This window comes from Herpailurus yagouaroundi, unplaced genomic scaffold (assembly GCF_014898765.1).
Source record: "Herpailurus yagouaroundi ecotype Mexico unplaced genomic scaffold, PumYag 160, whole genome shotgun sequence".
In the NCBI taxonomy this organism is placed as follows: Eukaryota; Metazoa; Chordata; class Mammalia; order Carnivora; family Felidae; genus Herpailurus; species Herpailurus yagouaroundi.
Genome location: NW_024412401.1, coordinates 36,700,563 through 36,707,688, shown reverse-complemented (window position 1 = coordinate 36,707,688; position 7,126 = coordinate 36,700,563).

Sequence of the window (7,126 nt, the reverse complement as noted above, 5' to 3'; positions counted from 1 at the left end):
ATTTTTGAGAGAGAGAGTGAACAGGGAAGGGGCAGAAAGAGATAGAGACATAGAATCCGAAGCAGGCTCCAGGCTCTGAGCTGTCAGCACAGAGCCCGATGCAGGGCTCAAACTCACAGATGAGGGGCTTGAACTCACAGACCAGGAGATCATGACCTGGGCCAAAGTTGCACACTTAACCAACTGAGTCACGTAGGCACCCCCGAATAAAATCTTTTAAAACTCTAGATGTTAAGTCACAGTGCTATTAAATGGGAAACCTTGAGACATTATAGCCTTGTTCATACAAGTACTTTAAGAATTAAGAGTTCAGTGACACTTCCTGGTGCTAAACATGTCTTTTGCACATCATGCTCTGAGGTGACTGTCCCCACAAATAACAGGGCTCAGGAGGGGAGTGTTGAAAGCCTGCCTATCCAAATGTCTGTAAGCTAAGAACTGACTGCAAACTTCCTGCTCCTCATGGGATGTGACCTTCCGGTTCATAAAAGGGACCAATTGTTTATAGGAATGCAGTCTGTTCAGTTGGACTAATCAAGCATCGACCAAAAAACAGGCGAATCACTAAACAGAAAGGCCAATGGAGAAAACAAAACAGAAAATCCAGATATGTAACCAAGTGCATATGGGAATTTTATATAAAATAAGGCAGTATATCCCGTCACCAGGGAAAGGGTAGACTTTTAATAAGTGGTGTTGCCATGACTGACTAGGTCCATGGAAAAATAGAACACTAGGATATGCTTCAAAATGGCTCAGAGAGCTACAGATAAGGGGGGAGAAACCAGAAGAACGAGAAGCAATAAGAGAAAATATTGATAAAATTGACTACACAAATCAGAAAGCTTTTGCATGACAAAATATACTCTATGGAACAATCAAAAGATAACTGACAAACTGAGAAAAAAATGTTGGTAACATATCACAAAGTGTGAATATCCCTAATTTTCTTAAAAGCTTTTAAAATTCAAAAAGAAAATAATGTCAGGATGAGAAAAAATGGGGAAAAAATAGGAACAGACCACAGAAGCATAGATGCAGATGACCCTTAAATATGAAGAGATAATGCACCTCACTCAGAGGAGAAAAACAAGTTAAAATTATACCGAGATACAATTTCTTACCCATCCAATTGGCAGAAACTCCCCAGTCCGACCATCTGCTGTGTTGGTGAGGCAATGGGCAGACAGGTGCTCTCAGAAGCCGCCAGTGGTCTTCTGGGGGGTCTTTCTCTGGAGGTTCATGTAAACCAGCCAGCAGGACTATAGCACCACCTGCTGCAAATGTCAAATTAAAAAAAAAAAAAAAAAAGCAGATGACCTTTTTTTTAAAAGTTGAAACAACTGGTAGAAAGGATTTGAAATCCCCCCCCCCACACTTTTTGTCTTCTTTAAATCACTGGAGATAATGTGTGTTTTAAGCCTTTTAAATTATTTTTGCTGAATTTTACTTTTCTAAAACATTCATCCCTTTCCTCTAAAACCATTGCCTGATTTATGTTTCCAACTGTGACAGGCCTCATTCCGTTAAGAAAGTCATACGTGCACACACTACCAGCTTTTATTGATAATAATAAATCTTCAGTGATCTTTAAATGTAAATATATTGCTGAGGAGCACCAAAAGAAATGATGACTGTAATGAACTGAACATGGCAACATGAAAATCCATGCATTAGGTGTCTAACATAATGCTGTGCCTTTTGTTTTCTATATGTTTGAGTCACAGATGAACAGAGCGCTGCATCAAGATGACAAGAGAGCTCCAAATCCATTACAGTATGGGGTCAAGAGTATTTGTCAATGAGAATACTTTTCAAGCAACCCCACTGGTCGCTTTAGAATTCCAAAATGAAAACTGTTACAATGGCGACATCTGGTGGTCACCCTCTTAACCAAACGACTAAATGAAGCACCACCAACAGTGGAACAATCTGAGATGATGTGTCTCCTTGTGTGATATACTAGGAAGCACACTGCATCACCTGTGACAAATTCTTGCCCGAAATGTTTAACTTGAAGTTAACCGGGCCTTTAGCCCTAGGCTCCAGTTTACAGGACATGCAAGGGATACAGGAACAGGTTAAATAGCACAATGGGGAAACAGACCATTCCAGAAGGTAGAGTATTAAAACACAAAACAAAACAAAAAACAAACACCTGGCCTATTCTCCTCAAAAAGTCAAAATCGTGGTGGCAAAAAGTCAATGATGTAGGGAAAACAGTAGGAGGATTGTTCTCAGGGTACTATTGATCACTGATCTGTTACTTGAAGTTTCTGATAAAGGTTCACTGTAGCCAATAGAGTCACATTTTTTGGTAGATGAGGTAAAGAACTGCATGGTGCCTACATTTGACAAAATCCCAGAAAGCTGCAAGACGTTACTAATAAGTTGTGGAGTTGAAAGGAAATTTTCTAAACCATCAGTTATAAAACTACTGTCCCGTCAAAAAGTGATCAGTGTGCAACAAACCTGAAGGGGAAAAAAAAACAATATTACAGAGATGTGTCAGGCAGTTAATACAATTTGTGATATTTGAGGTATGTTTTAGCTTTGTGATATTTGAGGTACAGTTTAGCTTTGTGACATTTGCAATTTGTTGTGATTTATTTTCCCATTTTTTTTAAAGCTCCATGCTCAGCAGGACTTGAACTCACAACCCTGAGATCAAGAGTCACATGCTTAACCAACTGAGCCACCCAAGCACCCCTATTTTCTCATTCTTAATAAGTACTCATTTTGGGGTCTAATTTTGTTTGAGTAATTTTAAATTTTGTTAAGAAGGTCCCCAAAGTTATATAAGCTCAGGTCCCACAAAACTTGGGTCTGAATGTGATGTCAGACAAGGTGCTTTCCCTCCAAGCCTGGAGAGTGGGAAGGGGCGGTGGGAAAGGGACAGTAATGAAGCTGGAGAAGGGAACCGAGGGCAAGCCACAAAAGGTCTTGATGCTAAGGGGCTTTTCTCTTGCAGAAAACAGGGAGCCAAGAAGAGCCCTAGGCAAGGGAGTAACGTGATCAGAGATCAGAACTTCCACGAGCCTTGTAGGGGAGCCCCGGATCAGGGAGACCCAGGGCCGCCTAATGCAAGAGTCCAAGTGGGAAAAGGTGAGGACAGGTTTTCAAGAGCTAGGGATCCAGCCGTGAGCTTTACCCAAACTTCAGGAGAGACCGCAATGAGAAGGGTTGTTTAAAACCTGATAGAACATTCCCCTTTAAGACAGTTCTTTAGGGGCACCTGGGTGGCTCCAGTCGGTAAGTGTCTGACTCTTGATTTCGCCTCAGGTCATGATCTCACGGTTTCCTGAATTCAAGCCCTGAGTCAGGCTCTGTGCTGACAGTGTGGAACCTGCTTGGGATTCTCTCTCCCTCTCTCTCTGCTCCTCCCCCTTCCTCCCTCCCTTCTCCCCCTCTCAAAATAAATAAATAAACTTAAAAAAATTTTTCATGTTTATTTAGTCATATACTTGGATTTCCTGTCCCTTTAAGCTATCTCCGCAGAAACGATTCATTATATGATTCCACAACTTAATCGGTTTGCTAACAGTTTTTCGATCACGTGTTTACACACAGGGGTTTACTTCATTTCACTTATAAGCGATACTATAAAGGTGCCTTAACTCAAGCATCAGACCACCTTTTGGCATAACATACAGCAAAAAACATTTTTTAAAAATGCTGGCAGTACAGCTTGTAAATCAAATTAGCTCACAATGTGCACACGTGTTTCCCGTAGGGGAGCAGCATTGTTGCTATACCACAGTCAACCTGGGCCCACCCCCTATATTACAAAACAAAAAACTACCTAGCACTATTGATTTAAAATGCCTTTTTGTTCTGAGATTGCCCCAAATCGCCACTGTTTGTGACAGCAAGTTCAGCCATTTACTGTTTTTCTTCAGAGAGAAACAGACACTCTTCTTTTAAGTAAGCTCCACACCCAGCAGGGGGCTTGAACTCATGGCCCCGAGATCAACAGTCACAGGCTCCACCAGCTGAACCAGCCAGGCATCCTGAGAAACAGACACTCTCAATAACCATCTTTGCCCTCTGTCTACCAGATGGGCCTGCGTTGGCAGCAGCTGTTTGGGGCAGCACAGATTAGAAAACAATCACTTTAAAAGGATCATCCACGGGGCGCCTGGGTGACTGCGGCTCAGGGCATGACCTTGCAGTTTGTGAGTTCGAGCCCCGAGATGGGCTCTGTGCTGACAGCTCAGAGCCTGCTTCAGATTCCGTGTCTCCCTCTCTCTCTGCCCCTCCTCCCCCACACATGTTCTCTCTCTCTCTCTCTCTCTCTCTCACTGTCTCAGAAATAACATTCTTTTAAAATATTATTAAAATTTATATTTTAATATGATATTAATTATTGAATTAAAAAAATAAATAATACTGTGTATTATCTATTACACAGTAGTGTTGTGTAATACTTTGATTCAGCAGCTAAACTAATATGTCTCTGGCCTTAATTTCCCAAATGCCAGAATCCTTAAAGGTTTTGATTAGGCATGAGCAAATGAGAAAGATAAGGAACTCTTCTTACACAGAAAAGCTGAACTTGAGGGACTTTTCTGTTGATTCTCAGATCATGTTTACTTATTTGTTTATTTATTTATTGAAAGTGTATTCATCTATTTTTGAGAGAGAGAGAGCACGAGAGAGCACGAGCACGAACAGGGGAGGAGCAGAGAGAGAGGGAGAGAGACAGAAAATCCCTAACAGGCTCTACGATATCAGCACAGAGCCCAGTGCAGGGCTCAAACTCACAAACCGCGAGATCATGACCTGAGCCAAAATCAAGAGTCAGACATTTAAATCACTGAGTCACCAGGCGCCCCTCAGATCATGTTTTTATTTTTATTTTTATTTTATTTTATTTTATTTAAAAAAAAATTTTTTTTCAACGTTTTTTATTTATTTTTGGGACAGAGAGAGACAAAGCATGAACGGGGGAGGGGCAGAGAGAGAGGGAGACACAGAATCGGAAACAGGCTCCAGGCTCTGAGCCATCAGCCCAGAGCCTGACGCGGGGCTCGAACCCACGGACCGCGAGATTGCGACCTGGCTGAAGTCGGACGCTTAACCGACTGCGCCACCCAGGCGCCCCTCAGATCATGTTTTTAAATAAAAAGCCTTTTATACTAATTCACCTGTTAAAGTACGAATAAAGAAATTATTCTTTTCAAATATTTGATCAGAAAGTGAGCACACATATTTAACAGAATTCCTGATATATAATAATACATTGTGAGATGCTAAATCATATGCTATTTTAATCATGTAGACAACATCTAGACTGATCAAAACTCTGAGAAATTTCTATATGGCTTTACATGGGGGGAGCTCAAATGTTAATAAACTTGTATTTTATACATACTCACCCCAAATAAAGTGGATTCTCGTGAGATGTGCAAAGCTGGAAATAGACAATGCTGGCAGGACGCTCCTGGCTGATCAGGCTGAGGACGCCGGTCCAAGACCTCAAAAGCATGTGAGAGGCAGGGGTGGCTGCAGGCCAAGGAAGAGAAGATCAAACCTTTATGCAAGGAGGGAGAGAGGTAGAATTAAGTCTCTGCCCCTCTCCTGTTTGCACAGTGCCCTCATCAAAAATGGAGCATTAAATAAAACACATTTTTATATACCAGGGGTTACTTTAGGTCACATAGTCTTAAACCTGAAATTAGAATGTCCCCTTCAATATATTCATTGACATTTTGATGTCCGTTGCACAAATAGGTCTTCTCCCTTCTCCTAGGGCTGAGGCCAGCTGCAGACTTCAGGGAAATGCCTTTTACTCTTTTTTCCTGCTACTGGTCCCTCAGATTGGGGGACTCGTCCCTCACCTTGGCAGGTGGTTAAAGCTGACGCTTTCTTGCGTGGGTGCCAACGAGGGGTTGTCCTAACTGCTACCCCATGCTGTAGCCAGGGCTCCTTTGACTTGTTTCTTCCTGTCCATACCTCCATCTCTAGCATCTTCCTATAATATATCCCAGAATCTTCCCTGGAAGGTCATCCTCTTGGATTAATCATGGTCAATATTTTCTGTAACCATTTCTGAGAATCTGTGGGTTTTGTCCTGCCTTTTGTGGGGAATACGGTTGTTTTCCAAGTGCACACTCTACTGTGTTCCGTGGCCACTTTGGCATATTCAGCTCTGGATCAGACACCGGTTCCCTGGGTCCCCAACAGCAGAGAACAGGTGTTCAGATCCATCAGATGGACAGGATCCCTGAAGGAGGCCTTTGCCCCCAGTTACTGAGAGGTGACCGCTAGGCCCTTAGAATATCCCACCTGATAGGAGTGCTTTGGTTTACCTATGGGCCTTGGGCTATACCAGATAGTCTAACAGTGTGGCTTATGATGGGGGGTTGAGGCCATACAGTTTCAGCTGGACCTCCAAGGGACTAGAGAGTAAAGAAAGTTCAGCCACACAGGCTCCCAACTCTGTCTGCATGATGGAGTTCTAATAATAACTCTGAATACCGAGGCTCAGGTGAGTTTCTCCGGTTGGCAATACTCCACGCATATTGTCACACATTTTTTTCCAGAAGAGTAGAACCGGTGTTGTCCATGGCTCCCCTGGGAGAAGACAGCTGTAGGCTCTGTCCTATGCACTGTTTCCCTTGGATGACTTCAATCTGTATCCTTCTGCTGTAATCAAGCATAACTGTGAGTATCACAGCTTTCATTGAATTCTGCGAGTCTTTTGAATGAATTATCAGACCTGCAGGTCATCTTGGGAACTCTCCAAACTCACCATTGGTGTCAAAAGTGAAGGTCTTGGAGACAGTCTCCCTTACATTGCAAGTATCTTGCACAAGCAGATGTTCAATAAACGTTTTTTCCTTCTTTTTTTTTTTTAAGTTTATTTCTTTACTTTGAGAGAGAGAGAGAGAGAGAGAGCACAAGTGGGGGAGGGGCAGTGAGGAGAGACAGAATCCCAAGCAGGCTCCCCCCTGCCAGCACAGGACCCGATGTGGGGCCCGAACTCATCAACTGTGAGATCATGACCTGAGCTGTGATCAAGAGTCAGACTGCTTAACCGACGGAGCCACCCAGGCGCTCCAGTATTTTTTGAATGAAGGAGAAATGAAGCAATCTGTATATACTAACAGAGGAGGCCAGGCCA